The 16,463-nt window shown below is 40.0% G+C and overlaps 2 long non-coding RNA genes across 9 annotated transcripts in view; one reads left to right on the plus strand and one right to left on the minus strand.

The window, feature by feature from the left end:
• Window positions 1-16,420, minus strand: part of LOC109688119 (uncharacterized) — a 146,745-nt gene extending 130,325 nt beyond the window's left edge. For 4 of the 7 annotated variants that reach the window (XR_012446418.1, XR_012446419.1, XR_002212558.2 and 1 more), the window contains exon 1: window positions 16,118-16,417. This is a non-coding gene — a long non-coding RNA (uncharacterized lncRNA). Of the gene's footprint in view, window positions 1-16,117 lie in introns of all 7 variants that reach the window. The other 3 variants (XR_012446421.1, XR_012446420.1, XR_012446417.1) reach the window with 2 other exon arrangements.
• Window positions 710-9,243, plus strand: LOC141421734 (uncharacterized). 2 transcript variants are annotated; one of them, XR_012446424.1, is made up of 4 exons: window positions 710-1,995; window positions 4,211-4,312; window positions 7,802-7,930; window positions 8,104-9,243. It is a non-coding gene; the product is annotated as an uncharacterized lncRNA (long non-coding RNA). The 2 variants fall into 2 exon arrangements; XR_012446423.1 differs by lacking the exon at window positions 710-1,995 and having other exon boundaries at window positions 4,091-4,312.
• Window positions 16,421-16,463: the final 43 nt, after the last annotated feature.

Genomic DNA, 16,463 nt, shown 5'->3' on the forward strand with positions numbered 1-16,463 from the left:
TGCATACTTGGAATCATATAGTCAAGAATAGTTCTATATTTATATCCAAAATTTGCTCCTAAATAGACCATACAAAGCAGAAACAATCAGAATAACAGATATACAGGGATAAATACTACAATTACAAGGCACAGTCTTCCCAGAAGAAGTAATTAAGTATAAAATGAAGTGGTTTGAGTTTTCCTCCTTTCTCTCTAAGCTCCCATAAGAGGCTATAACATGCTTCAAACCTCTCCAACATATGAGCTTCAGAGAAAAGGAAGACAAAAAAAAAATCTCTGGCTAATGCAGTCTGTATTAAGCAGGGAAATTCCTGGCACCAAAAAGCTCAGGGCAAGAGGAATTGCCTGTTTAGGTGATGACTGGAACTGTTTTCTGTCCTCTCCACAAAAACCCAGCATCCCTAAACAAAGTAGATTTGTCAGTTTCAAGGTCTTAGTAATGCCAGAAAAAGAAGAAATTCTGTGTGGGAAAATGTTATGGCCTTCATTTGCAAGTAATGAAGTCTCTAAAAATATGTGCTTTTAAGGATTTGGGCTGATTTTAAAATGAGAAGTGGCTCAATCTCTCAAAGTGTCTTTTTTTTGTTTGAAAGATGATGGTGGACTGAATGATAATGAGTGTAATTGAAAACCAAGTAAGCTAGGGAACTCTGGGAAGCCTGACTTAGGATGAGAAATCATGGTCCAGTCCTTGGGTGCTGCTGTGCTATTCTGATTGAATCCAATGGCTCAGATCCTCTGTGCTGAGACAAGACTGCCTTCAGGGTGCAATTTAGATCCCAGAGCTCCCTGCAGGACAGGCTGCAGTTTGGGGCTTCTTGAGAAATCACACTCTTGCTTGACTTCTTCCTCTTGTTTCCCCTGCTTCCTGCCTTGCCTTCCTGGTTTCTTGTTAGGTGTCTTTCCTTAATTCATCACTTGCACTAGGATCCTACTTCTGGATTTACAAGAAAAGAGTATTTAGGGAGGTTGAATAAAGGCTTAAAGAGAGAATAAGTAGGTTGAGTTTGTTTGAGGTAACTAGTCTCACTTAATTAGAATAGGAGTGAGTGAAAATTCTAGAAAAGAGTTTGGAAATGCAGATATTGGATGGCTCTTTTGAAAATTTAATGAAGCTAAATAAACTCTTAATTTCTTTTGCTTGCCCATCGGCTAAGACAGCTTTTCCTGTATGCAACTGAAATGTGGTAGAGTCTCTGTTCCTACAATGCACCTTGCAGTTTAGAACTGGACTATAGGATCAAAGGTTAGAGACACTTGTCCACACCCCTCACCCATCTCCTCCATGCTCAGTGGTCCAGGAAACTGCTTCCTACTACAAGAACCCATGGTTTCAACCTAATGACTCCCTCTGGCATGGCTTGACCTGATGTCAGGTGGGCTGAAAATGCAGAGGAATTAATCTTAGTGCAGCTTTCAACCAACACTAATGTGACTGGATGCATCAGATATCACAGATTTCTCACTGCTCAGGTGAGTCACTTCTGAGATGTGTTCTACAGCATCTTATGGAACCTGAGACCTACTTGCCCACAGTGGTGTCCTCCTTCTGTTCTTTTTCTTGCCTATCTCCATTCTTCATTCCTCTGCTGCTATTTCACGGGACCCCATTCCAAATCTACTTGCCATAACCCTTGTGTCAGAGTCTTTTTTGGGGCAAACTCAAATTAAACCGTGCAGCTTTCACCAAGGATCTTTCAAATTCTCATGAATCCTCTCTCCTGAGCTCCAGGGTCTTTAAGAGGCAATTTGCCTACCATACTTCTCTGCAGGCTTAAGACATGTGCTTTTGGAAAAATTAGACTCTGTAACATAGTGATAAATATTGTTATTAAGGAAAGATCTTTTGTTAAAACAATGTGACTATGGTCTGAATAATCATGAGTGCTACTGCAGGCAGAATACATCTGGAGAAAAGGAAACCAAGACCCATGGTAAGGAATCACGCTCATCCAGGAAGAGATGGAAAGCTATGCTGCGAGTCACTGATTCTGTGAGTATTATCAAGCCTTGGTTAGGTCCGGTGTACCACTCAGGAGCCACAATAGTTGTGAGTGGGACTTTGGGGACTGTGTCTCATTGTTCTGATAACAAGAGGATGTTCAAATTGGTTAACTAAGAAGGATTGGCACTGCTTTCAGTAAACAGCCTGTGCAGAAGCTGTCACAGGAGCTGTGCTCTAAGGAGGAATTCCCTCTTGGTTTTAAGTGAAGAAAGCCAATCTTGGGTTAAATGCATATCCAGACCCCCAAGGTGACTGGAAAGCAGGTTCTAACATTCATTAGGCTGCAGGAGATGTGGCAAATTTGTTTAAAAATAAATTTCTCTGTTTCATCCTCTATTTCACAGTCTTTAGCTTTTTTCTGATTGCTTTATGCAAGCTTGTTTTGTTTCCACAACAGGCTTGTAAGATGTGTTGTGTTATTATTATTATTGTCATGAAAAAGCAATAAAGAACATGTGGTTCTGGGAGTTCCTGGAGCTGAAAAGCAAAGAAAGAGAGACTTGCCAACTGGTGTGGTAAGTGCCATGACAGGAAAGGGGAAGGAATAGAGGAATTTCAGCCAACTTCCCCTCAGGCAGGTAGGAATGATGGGAGCAGAAGTGGGGCTAGGATTAAAACAGCAGGTGGTATGGTTTGAATACAGTTTGAGTGTGTCTCTACTGCAGATGTTTCAAGTGCTGAATTTTAATCCCTGCTGTAAGGTATTAAAAGGATGGAAACTTAATTCCACTGTGGTGTTTAGAGATGGAACCTTGGAAATTGATTAGGGTTAGTTAAGATTATTAGGGTAATGACCCTACGATTAATACTGGTGGCATTGTATGGAGAGAGAGAGAGAGAGAGAGAGAGAGAGAGAGAGAGAGAGAAAGAGACTGATATACACATGCACTCCCTTCTGCCATGTGGTGCTGTGTATTAGTTTGACACAATATCTGAGCAAAACACTTTAATGGATTTGATTTTGGACCATAGTTTCAGGTGTCAATCTATCATAGCAAGGAGGGCATGATGGGGCAGAGCAGCTCACATCATGGTGGTTAGCAAGCAGAATGAGAGAGGGAGAGAAAGAGAGAGAGAGAAAATACGTGTCGCAGCCAGCTTTCTCCTTTTTCTCCTTTAATTCCATCTAGGCCCCCAGTACATGGAATGGTGCCGTCTACATTTAGGATGTGTCTTTCCCCTTAGTTAACCTCTCTGAAACACCATGACAGGCACACTCACAGGCATGTTTGACTAATCTCCTAGACACGTTGATCCAGTCAAGTTGACAATCCAGATGAACCATCACGCTCTGCACTGCCTTGGACTGGAAGCAAGGCAACCATCACCTGATGTGGCCCTTGAACTCAAGCCTCCAGGATCATGAGCTAAAAAACTTCATTCTGTGGTATTGCGTTATTAGCAACAGAAATGGTCTAATGCAGTAGGTGTTATCTAAATTCCATGTGCACCTGTATTAGGGCATATGGAATTTCCTCTACGGGAGGAAAGAAGGCATTGAAGGTAGAAATAAAAGCGAACAAAATAGCCTAGTTATGGCGATGAATGTGGGGTAGACGAACTGCTGGTGTTTAAACAGAAAATTTTTAGACAGATTGGCAATAAAAATAAAATTTTCATTTTTTTTTTCTTTCTGGCTGCTCGATAGACACTTAAAGGTGAGAAAAAGGGGCGTGGAACTGAAGGAGGTGTTACAGGACGATAGTGTGCGTGGGAACAGAAAGATGTTAGGCTGATAGGGCCAGTGCAAACAGAGAGATGTGGCTAGTGATAACACAGTGCTGACCACAAGTAGGAGTGGGGGGATGACATGCCAGGAAGGTGTGGGTTTTGTGCTTCCTGTCAACATCCTGTTATTGTCTTATATTTGATTAGCTAAGATCAGACTTCTTGGAACCTCACTTTGTGGGGAGTTAGGGAGGGGTTTGAACTGGGGTTTTCACCCTTGTCTCTACCTCCTCACACCATCTTTGTCTCCACCCCCTCACCCCACCCTTGTCTCCACCACTCTCACTCTTGTCTCCACCCCTCATTAACATCTAGTCCTCTATAAAAACACCTGCTGTCCCAGGCAGCAGTCAGAGGAGCTTCAGCCCTGAGGAGCTTCAGCCTGGAGGGGAGAGCTGCCTGTTGCAGCAACTTGAATAAATCACTCTCCCTCTTTTGTCTGCTTTTATTTTGACATTGCGGTGCCACGACTCAGCAATGGGACCTTGCCTTCAGATTGCCATCTCCTCTGCCAGGTAATCAGACCACTGGGAGCTGTTGGTGCTTCCTTCCTGCCCAGCCACCCAGGAAGGTAAAGGTGAGTCCTATACCCCTCCTATGTTACAGACTCTAGTCTGTTGGTAACACAGTAAGGATTTAATTTTCATTCTTATTGAGTAAGAAGTTGGTTTTTAACAATGGACTTTATTTATTTTGTTGTCATTTAGTAATCTATGTAAATGAATTAATGGTTTATAGATATTTTATCTCTGTTAAATGACATAATAGAATATTGAATTTCTTACTTTTTTTGTTATTCATTTATTCACATGTGCATACATTGTTTGGGTCATTTCTCCACCCTGCCCCCCTTCCCCACCCTCTCCCCCACCCTCACTTCTGGGCAGAACCTGTTCTGCCCTTATCACTAATTTTGTTAAAGAAAAGACACAAGCATAGTAAGGAAGATGAAGCGTTTTTGCTAGTTGAGTTAAGAATAGTTTCTGCCTGGTAGCGAGGGGGTAGGGAAGGGGTGGGGGGAGGGGGGAGAAATGACCCAAACATTATATGCACATATGAATAAAAGAAAAAAAAAGAATAGCTATATAGAGAGATTCCTAACATTGCTTTTGTGTACCCATGTGTTACGACCCATGTTGATTCATCTCTAACTGATCTTTACACTGGTTCCTGATTCCCTTCTCATGTTAACCTCTGTCGCTTTGCTTTAAGGTTTCTGTGTTAGTTTCTCTCCAGTGGGGACATCAAACACTTTCATGTTTTGGGTTTTCTACCTATTCCTATATCTCCCGTATTTGCTCTCCCCTTATCATGTTATCCAAGGCCAACCACATTGCTGCATTTGCCCTAGATCTAAATTCCGCATATGAGGGAGAACATAAGATTTTTGGTCCTCTGAGCCTGGCTGACCTCGCTCAGAATGATGTTCTCCAGTTCCATGCATTTACTTGCAAATGATAAGATTTCATTCTTTTTTTTGTGTGATTTTTTTTTATTATTCATATGTGCATACAAAGCTTGGGTCATTTCTCCCCCCTGCCCCCACCCCCTCCCTTGGCACCCAGCCCACCTCCTCCCTCTCCCCCCCACCCCCTCATTACCCAGAAGAAACTATTTTCCCTTATCTCTAATTTTGTTGAAGAGAGAGTATAAGCAATAATAGGAAGGAACAAGGGTTTTTTCTGGTTGAGATAAGGATAGCTATACAGGGAGTTGACTCACATTAATTTCCTGTGCCTGTGTGTTACCTTCTAGGTTAATTCTTTTTGATCTAACCTTTTCTCTAGTTCCTGGTCCCCTTCTCCTATTGGCCTTAGTTGCTTTTAAGGTATCTGCTTTAGTTTCTCTGCGTTGAGGGCAACAAATGCTAACTAATTTTTTAGGTGTCTTACCTATCCTCATATCTCCCTTGTGTGCTCTCACTTTTATCTTGTGATCAAAGTTCAGTCACCTTGTTGTGTTTGCCCTTGACCTAATGTCTGCATATGAGGGAGAACATACGATTTTTGGCCTTTTGGGCCAGGCTAACCTCAGTCAGAATGATGTTCTCCAATTTCATCCATTTACCAGCAAATAACATTTCGTTCTTCTTCATGGCTGCATAAAATTCCATTGTTTATAGATACCACATTTTCTTGATCCATTAGTCAGTAGTGGGGCATCTTGGCTATTTCCATAACTTGTCTATTGTGAAAAGTGCCGCAATAAACATGGGTGTGCAGGTGCCTCTGGAGTAATCTGTGTCACAGTCTTTTGGGTATATCCCCAAGAGTGGTATTGCTGGATCAAATGGTAGATCAATGTTTAGCTTTTTAAGTAGCCTCCAAATTTTTTTCCAGAGTGCTTGTACTAGTTTACATTCCCACCAACAGTGTAATAGAATTCCTTTTTCCTCACATCCTCACCAACACCTGTTGGTGGTGGTGTTGCTGATGATGGTTATTCTAACAGGGATGAGGTGAATCTTAGTGTGGTTTTAATTTGCATTTCCTTTATTGCTAGAGATGGTGAGCATTTTTTCATGTGTTTTTTGGCCATTTAAATTTCTTCTTTTGAGAAAGTTCTGTTTAGCTCGCTTGCCCATTTCTTTATTGGTTCATTAGTTTTGGGAGAATTTAGTTTTTTAAGTTCCCTATATATTCTGGTTATCAGTCCTTTAATGTGTAGCTGGCAAATATTTTCTCCCACTCTGTAGGTGTTCTCTTCAGTTTAGAGACCACTTCTTTTGTTGAGCAGAAGCTTTTTAGTTTTATGAAGTCCCATTTATCTATGCTGTCTCTTAGTTGCTGTGCTGCTGGGGTTCCATTGAGAAAGTTCTTACCTATACCTACTAACTCCAGAGTATTTCCTACTCTTTCCTCAACTTTAGAGTTTGGGGTCTGATATTAAGATCCCTTGATCCATTTTGAGTTAATATTGGTATAGGGTGATATACATGGATCTAGTTTCAGTATTTTACAGACTGCTAACCAGTTTTCCCAACAGTTTTTGTTGAAGAGGCTGTCTTTTCTCCATTGTATATTTTTAGCGCCTTTGTCAAAGACAAGTTGGTTATAGTTGTGTGGCTTCATATCTGGGTCCTCTATTCTGTTCCACTGGTCTTCATGTATGTTTTTGTGTCAGTACCATACTGTTTTTATTGTTATTGCTTTGTAATATAGTTTGAAGTCAGGTATTGTGATACCTCCTGCATTGTTCTTTTCACTGAGTATTGCCTTGGCTATTCATGGCCTCTTGTGTTTCCATATAAATTTAACAGTAGATTTTTCAATATCTTTAATGAATGTCATTGGAATTTTGATGGGAATTGCATTAAACATGTAGATTACTTTTGGGAGTATCGACATTTTTACTATGTTGATTCTACCAATCCATGAGCATGGGAGAGATACCACATTTTCTTGATCCATTCATCAATAGTAGGTCATCTTAGTTGTTTCCATAACTTGGTTACTGTGAATAGTGCTGCAATAAACTGGGTGTGCAGGTGCCTCTGGAGTAACGTGTGTTGCATTCCTTTGGGTATATCCTCAGGAGTGGTATTGCTGGATCATATGGAAGGTCTATGTTTAGATTTTTAAGAATTCATCTCCAATTTTTTTTCCACAGTGGTTGCACCAGCTTGCATTCCCACCAGCAGTGTATGAGGGTTCCTTTTTCCCCACATGCTGTTGTTGGTGTTTTTGATGATGGCTATTCTAACATGGGTGAGGTAGAATCTTAGTGAAGTTTTGATTTGCATTTCCTTTATGGCTAGAGATGGTGAGCATTTTTTCATGTATTTTTTGGGCAATACCATGCTGTTTTTATTGCTAAGGCTTTGTAATATAGTTTGAAGTCAGGTATTGTGATACCTCCAGCATCACTCTTTTTTGCTGAGTATTGCCTTGGATATTTGCAGTCTCTTGTGTTTCCAAATGAACTTTAGGGTAGATTTTCCAATCTCTGTGATGAAAGTCATTGGGATTTTGATGGGAATTGCATTAAACATGTCCACAGCTGTGTCCCAGTTGCCATCTTGGATCTCTGAATTTGTTACTCTTCTCTGTTTTCTTTTTCTCTCCAGTGGTACTGGGATTTGTCCTTACTAGGCAGGTGCTCTACTGCTTTAACCACACCTCCAGGCCCACTTTCTTTGTTTTGAACTTGAAGAATGTACCCATTGGGAAGACAAGAGCCCTTTGTATATGAGCAAGTGAGTATTGCATTTCTGTGTTTATGCTTTACTTATTGCTAACATTTGAGATTTTTTAATTTTTTTGATAGTACTGAGATTGAACCCTGGTCTTCAAGCTTACTAGACAGGTACTGTTGCCACTTGAACTGTGCCTCAAAGCCTTTTGTTTTTATCTTGATACCTTTTTTCAGGCTGGCCTCGAACTCATGACCCTCCTACTTTCACCTCCAACTTGCTGGGATTACAGATGTGCTCCATGATGCCCAGCAGATGTTTTAGAATTAAAGCTGTGAATTCTCAATATTTGTATGTCTGTGGGTAAGTCGTATTTTCCTACCTCCAGATGGTATTATTAAATTATATTATAAACATTTTTAAAGTAGCTGCAGTCTAATTAATTTAGAGCTAAATAAGGTCTTATATAAATGGAGTATTCCTAAAATTATTAAAAACAACTGAACTTATAATTTCACTGTGTTAAAATATTCTTACAAACGCTAACTCAAATGTTTTAAGAATTCAAGTTCATGAATTAGATAAATCTTGGCAAATGAAACAAATTTAATATTATTGATTTAATATAAGCAACTATGACTTCCAAATTTTCATTTTTAAGTTTTAAGCAAGCATACACTGTTATCTACTTGGGCATGTTCTTACTCAACTTTTACAGACCTGCTGACTTAGCAAGTTATCTTTTCAGTTACTATATTATTATAAAAATGTAAATTTATATATATATTGCAATGGAATCTGTCATCATATTGATAAAACTATTTCAAAAGCAATTGGTTATCTTTAGCAATATGTCAGCTTGAAGATAGTTTTCAAGATATTTTGGTAACTTTAAAATTTTTGTTTGAGACTGAATGAGTTCACTGACATTCCTTAGATACCTAGGTATAGCTAAGTCTGATAAAATACTAAATCATTAATTACAGACTATCGTTTTCTGTGTATATAGTCTCTGAATATTATTTTCATGTGATTCACAGAGACAATATACTTGGGTGTATTAGTGAACATATTTGTTTCTGCCACATCGAGAAGTTGTACCATCAGGGATATTTATGACTATAAATGTGATGTATATTTACAAGCTCTGCTAGTCTTCTACAAAATGGTGGCATATGAAAGATAGTTCACATTGATCTAACCTAAAAGAATCTCTTATTGGGCACAGTGGCACTATGATCCCAGTACATGGGAGGTGCTGACAAGAGATCACAAACTCAAGATGGTCTGGGTAAGAAACTTAGACCCTGTTTCAAAAAGAAGAATGAGGAGGAGGAGGAGTAGAGGAAAAAGGGGAGGAGAAGAAGGACGAAGAGGAGGGGGAAGAAGAAAGAGGAGGAGAAGGGGGAGAAGGAGGAGGACGAGAAGGAAGAAGAAGCAGGAAAAGGAAAAGGAAGAGAAGAAGAAAAGACAGAGGAGGAAGGAGAAGAAGGAGTTGGAGAAGAAGAAAAGGAAAAGGAGAAGAGGAAAGGAGAGGAAGAGGAGAAAAATTTAAAAAGATAGAGTAAATGAATAATATTAATAACGATAAGGGGAAGAAGGAAAAGGAGGAGGAGGAGAAGGAGAAGAAAAATGAGGAAGAGAAGGAAGAAGACTGAAAAGATGGAGAAAATGAATAATGATAAGAAGAAGAAGAAAGAAAGGAGAAGGAAGAAGAAAGAAGATGCAGAAGAAAGAAGAAGAAAGAAGACTGAAAAGATGGAGAAAATGAATACTAAGGAGAAGAAAGAAGAAGCAGAAGAAAGAAGACTGAAAAGATGGAGAAAATGAATACTAAGGAGAAGAAAGAAGAAGCAGAAGCAAGAAGAAGAAAGAAGACTGAAAAGATGGTGAAAGTGATTACTAATGAGAAGAAAGGAGAAGAAAGAAGGAGAAGAAAAAGAAAGAAGAAGAAGGAGAAGCTGGAGGAGGAGGAGGAAGAGAAGAAAAAGAAGTAGAAGCAGGGAGAGGAGAAAAAGAAAACAAGGAGAAGGAGAAGAAGAAAAAAAAGGAGGAGGAAGGAGAATAAGAAGGAAAAGCTCTCTTTGACCAAACTTCAGTCAGGCTTTTTTGAGCCTTTTTAAACTAGATTTTGACCTTGACCTTGGCCTGCTCAGCCCAGAAAGAACCCTGTTTATTGAGAATCCTTTACTGTGACCACTCTTGAGATTTGATATTTTGCTAAGTTCTTTGATCTTCATGTCTAATATCTTGACCTTCTTTTAGCAAGAATCCTATTAAGCCAGTTTAGTAGGAATCCCTCTTTCCTTGATACTCATGGAATTACTTTCAGTAATTTTCTACCCACCGACCTTCATTCTGTTTCTTGGATGGAAGTCCCCAGCTGTCTCTGCTGTATTGGGATTTGAGCTGAGTTCTAGCTTGCAGTCTTTATGTCCCACTGTGGTAGTTGCAATAAGATCTTCTCTGTGGGGTTTGGAATTTTTGGCAGTATGGGATTTAAACTCAAGGCCTCTCACTTGCTAGGCAAGAGCTCTACCCCCTCAAGGCAGGCCTCTGTCCATTTTTGTTTTAGTTATTTTTTGGATAAGGTCTTACATCTTTACCTTGGGTGGACCTTGAACAAAGATCATCCTCCTTTATGTCTCCTAAGTAACTGGAATTTCAACTGGATGCCACCATGCCCAGATTATTTGTTGAGATGAGGTCTTACTAACTTTTTGCGTGGGTTGGCCTTGAACCATGATCCTCCTGATCTTCACCTCCTAAGTAACTGGGATTATAGGGGTGAGCCATCATGCTTGGCCTACCCTGTTCTTTTAACAAATGTCTTTCTTTACACTATCATCAAGGCTTTTCTATGCAACAGAAATTACTGTAGTTAGAAGTTAATATCGATGCATGTAATGAGACTGCAGTAAGTATATGCAACGCATATAGGATCTGTTTTGTTAAGGAAAATGAGTAAATTTGTTCTAAAATAAAACTAGCAATTGGCTCCAGAACAAGAAAGAGGGAAGTGTAGGGGGAAACTTGACTGGATAGAGAAAATGGTGAATGTTTTATAGAAAGGGCAACTGAATTCTTGTGGTCTAAGCTGGCAAGGTTTAATGAATTTTATATGTAAAATCTTTCAAATAAGAACTTTAGTATCAAATATTACTGTTAAATAGACTAATGTCAAATATCAAATTTTATTGCCTTTGTCTATTAAAATGATAACATTTTCTCAGACTAGTTGTCCTCTTAATAAGAGGTTATAAAAACATTTTCTTTACCTTTTGTGTGATCAGCCTAGAAGATAAAACATTCAGGGTTTTATCAGAATAATTTCTTGTGCTGACCTTATCATGTCCATGATTATTTAAGAAAACAGAATCTTCACTTAAAAGAACTAGAGGTATTTATAGTTAGGTCACCTCCTATGTCTACTTTATTTTTTTAAATTATTTTTTGGCAATACTGAGGTTTGAATTCAAGGTCTTGAATTTGCTAGGCAATTGCTCCACCATTTGAGCCATGCTTTAGCTGCATTTTGGATAGGGCCTCTCATATTTTTGCCTGGGGCAGCCATCTGCACTGCAGCTTCCTGTCATCACCTGCTGCATAGCTAGGATTATAGACACATGCCACATGTGCACCTTATTGATTGAGATGGGATCTGACTAACTTTTTGCCTAGATTGGTCTCAAACCACAGTCTTCCCCTTCTCTCTGCCCTCCAAGTAGCTGAGATTACAAACATGAACCACTGTGCCCAGCCTTATGTTCCTTAAAAAAGTTTTTGGCCTAGCTATTGAGTTCAGGACTTTTTGCATGCTAGGAAAGTTCTGTACACCTACACAACCTCCCAGTTAAACACCCATCCCTAAAAATCTTTTCATGTCCTTTTGCATAAATAGATAAGCAAGTGTTGCTTCTCAGCAATTCACTGCCATATTTAGTTACCTGTTCAAATTAAAACAACATTTTACAATTTATTTCCCCACATCAAATCCTAAATGGTATCTTCTGCTTTGTCATGGAAATAAAAGGTAAGCCTGCAGTTGAGTAAGGAAAAATGTTATTAAAAGAGACTACTGCAATAAGAAAACGCTATGAGCTTAATCCAGAAAAGTCCCAGGCTAGGAATGGGCAAGCAAGGCATTTTTTATGCAGAGTCTAGGATAGCAGCCTAAAAATGTGGAAGGGGGACGCCATGCTAAGACAGGGGTGTGGATGTATATAGGGTGGTGGGTTCTTAAATTTAATGGACTACATTTAATACTCACTAGCAAAAAGTTGAGGCAGGGAAGTTGGTTTGTGCTTAGGCATATGGTTGGAATTCTGGATCCACAAAGGAACAGACAAATGAAAATGCAGGATGTTCATGTAGATTGGAGGGGCTAGTGGTTTAGGCAAACCAGCCAAAGAGCCATCTGTTGGGTGGCTATGTTGGCAAAGGTCAGTAGGTTAAGTGTACTTTGGAACAAACATTGTAAAAGTAGGCTGCCTGGAGTGAAAAAGAGAAACATTAATGAAAAAGGATGTATTTAAGGAAGCAGAACCCCAATTGCCCCTTTTGGGGAATTCCAAAATTGGTGGATAAAGCCTTCTGGCTGGCTATGCAGCCTTGCTCCTTGAGAATTCTCATGCTTTTGGGGACATTGAATAGAGTCTGCATTGCATTTCCTACTAGGACATGTATCGCCCAAGCATTTCAGCAGACTTGCTTAGTGGTACTGTGAATTACCTGTCCAGAGGAAAATATAGCTCATGCACAGCCTGCTGCGATGATGGGTCTTTACAATCTATAGCAAAATCATAGTGATTCTTCAGAAGCTGGGCCTAGACAAGGCAAGCCATGGTCTCAGGAAGGATCTGGGGAGACAGGTTTTGGTTCACAGAGTAAAGAGGAAAAGAGACAAATAAGGAGGCTAGTTAGACAGTGCTAGCAAGATAAAGAAACTAACAAGATTGAAAATTTGGTGAGGGTAGGCAATTTGTGCAGGGTAACAGATTCAAGTCCAATCCACATGTAAGTACCCAAACTGACTTGCCCACAGAGAGAAGGCAGCTAAATCTATCAGACAAGACAGGATTTGCATACCCATCAGTTACATGCATCTTATAAAGAGGACAAAATAGCTCAAACACAAAGGCACAGGGCTAGAATCTCATACTCCAGAAGGACATGATATAATATCCCACTGAAACACAAATTTTGGTTCCATGGCCTCCCACCCCCACTTTTGATCAAAGGCAGTCATGAAGAAAGATGATCCTTGGTCACTAAGGAAGGCTGGCCTCATTAGATTTGCCCCGGCTGTTGGCACAGGTGCAGCAAGAATGGCAACTTCCATATTGATCTTACATTTGCTCTGCTGGAAGTTTCCATAAACAATCCCAAACTGCACTTTCAAAGCCTCTTGAGACTCAGAAGCCATGCTGGGAGCTCCCCTCACCTTTCACCTGCAGAACCTATTACTCTGGCAGGAATTTCTCTCTTCTGGAGGTCCCCAAGTAGCCCAAGATTCCTGGGCTTGCTGGGAAGTCACTGCCTTTCTCACCTGCAAGGCTGGGAACCCTGTAAAGACAGGGAGCAGGACAGTCCTCCCAAGAGGAGTTTTGTAAGCATTGGCTCCATGAAGTCAGCCCTGTTTCCTGAAAGTGTCTGCCCAAATCTGATTATGGAAGAGTCATTCTCACACATGGCCTTCCAGGCAACACCTTCACGGATTGCCAATGTTTCCAATTATGTCCTGCTGACAAGAAAGACGGACGCCTGCTGAATCTATGCAGATAACTATACTGCCATGAAAATGAGAATACTCAGTAAGAATGTCTGAATTTTGAAAGGGTGAGTCAGGGTGGAAGAGAGAAAAGTTTCACTTCTGCTGACAAGAAGTGAACACAATCTGTGGAATTATGTTGAGTGATAGATAGTTTAAGAGAAAAGAAAGGGATTCCTTGCATCCAGAAACTAGAACATTACAGCAAAGACCCTATTGCAAAGAAAGCCCCCAATCCCCCACCATCTGTTCACTCTGCCCTACATAATTAACCCTTGTTCCACTTGATCCTGCCTTAGCAGTCTCAGGAACCCATGTCTCAGAAATCCTGACTCAGTGCACTGATACGGATGGTCCCACGTTTACTTAAGCAGTGCCATCAGAAGCTTTGGCTAAGAATTCCTGGCATAGTTTTTTCCATGGGTCTCTGACACATAGTCCTACTTTGTGGAAGACATAGCCCTCTGGCCTCTAACTGATTTGCATTTTGCTCCTTGGGATGTGTGAGAACAAAACACAACACATCTGTAGACTACAAAAGACTTAAAATGGTTGTGTTTGGCATAGCTTTGATAATTTTCAAAAGTAAATGATATGATGTAATTTGATTAAGAAATAATGGAATCGACAGAGAAATTTGATAATTATGTGGCACTTAAAGTCAATTAAAAATTTGAGACAAAGTATGCATATAAGGTAAAGGTTAATTCTATATTGAAAGAAGAGTGAGCATTTCATCTCACAGAGATGGATCAGCATATTTTTTACAGAGAAACTACTTCGGATGTAATTAGCATGAGACATAATGTACACTCTCTCTCTCTCTCTCTCTCTCTCTATCTATCTATCTATCTATCTATCTATATATATATATATATATATAGTTAGGATAGACCCAGAATCTGTCTACATTAGAAAGCAGAGAGAGGTTCAGTGTATCTGTACAAGTTCAGAAAGAAAATACTCATGTAGAATAAAAATGTATCCTTGCCATGCTAACAACTCAGAACGCTATTTACAAGTCAACAATATCAAATTATTGTCATTTGCCAACGATTTTCTTAAATTAGATGAACATGAATTTTTAAAATGTGTCAGTAAATTTTTATAACAGCATCTCTTCACATTGATCATTTGAAGATTTTAATTTTAAAATTTATGTGAAATTCAGGAATATTGCTAAGTCAGTCCAAGAGGAGTTCTTTCAAGGGATTTTATAATTTAATGCAGTAATACCATCTGGAGGTAAGAAAATATGACATAAAATAATGTGTAGATGTATAAATACACATATATTCATGTATACATGTATAGGCACACAGAAAGAGAGCTTACCTGTTTAATTTTAAAATTTAACCATGGTTTAGTCATATTCCCTGAAGTACAAAGCTCACTGGTTTATAGAAAGGAGCTAGCCCCTGTCATGGCATTACCTTTACATTTTTATAAGGATTGTATTTTTGGAAGATGGGGAAATTTGAAGTAACCGGGTCAATATGAGAACTGAGCTCCTGTACGAATGTTTGTGTAGGGACCCCCATGCTGCCCTTTGTCCTGTCATGGAATCCTGTGGATATTGCAATTTTAGAGAGAAGACGGGAAAGACAAAGCAGCTGTTTGTTGTCTCTCAAGCCCTGCTGTGTGGATAAAACATCCAGCCTGTTTCCAATTAGCCTTTTCAGCCTTGGGGTTTTGCTCTTGGTGTCTCTGAGCTCCAAGAGTCACCAACAAGGGGAGAGGGACTTATTCTTGCTTCTCAAGGAAGAATAAGGAACTGAGGGGCCAGAGTGGGAAGGGAAGGGGCTGCGGGCTGCCAGGGGTGAATAGAAGGGTGGAATAGGTAGAGCTGTTGAAGGGAGCAGATCCATGGCCTCAACAGAGCTAATGGAGAGTGGAAAGTGGTAGAGAGGAGAGGGGAGATGAGGAGGTGGGTGATGAGAAGAGACATCTTAGACAGTACTGGGGCCGGATGGTAGTCTTTGAAGAAAGCAATGATCTCTGGTAGCTTTAGCGGTCGAGGCATTGAGCTGCCCCCAACAAACAAACAAATGAAGAAAATGCTTGGATGAGATTTTGGAGGCACAGGATGCAAAGAGTCTCTCTTAGAATGAGAAAATTTGAGAAGATCCTTAGTTCCCCCCAAGGAGATCATTGAAGTTTAAGTTGTGAAATTTAACTGTTTTTGAAGAAAATGGGTTGAGTGAGCTCTGTAATGACCAAACATTTAGGCCTCACATGTGGGGTCTGAGGAGCAAATTAGAGCAACAGTTTACCACAGTAATGAAAGGAACACATGCCCAGATTAGAGGCCTTGGGACTGTAGTGGAAAGCATCATTTTCTGGAAGAGAATGAGGGGCTTTAACCACAGGGCATAAGTAGCAGAAGAAAAAAGATGAAAATGAGAGATGAGTAAATTTAGTCCTTACTGTGCTGCAATAGAAGGAATGTCTGGAACACTGGAAATCGAGTCAGGACTCACCATTGTGGATTTTGTGGATTCTGATGTCCCCCAGCAGGAACAGGCGCAAAGATTCCAATCAGATGGAGTGAAAACAGCAGTTGCCTGAGGGGCTGTGAGCATTCCCTCCAAGTCATGGCATTGTTACTGTCAAAGAAAAGCATGCAATCTGGACATTAATATGGAAATCCACTATTAGGGGAGGAAAGCATTATAGTAGTAAGATGCTCAGTATCTAAGCCAGAAATGTCTCAGGGAGGGGTGGCTGAGCAAAGCCTTTAAATGCAGAGATAACTTGGTGTAGGTGGTTGTGGAACAAAATGGGGAAGATGCTCGTGGTGAGGGGTGTTTCTTAGAAACTAGTAGT

This window comes from Castor canadensis, chromosome 3 (genome assembly GCF_047511655.1).
Source record: "Castor canadensis chromosome 3, mCasCan1.hap1v2, whole genome shotgun sequence".
Classification (NCBI taxonomy): Eukaryota; Metazoa; Chordata; class Mammalia; order Rodentia; family Castoridae; genus Castor; species Castor canadensis.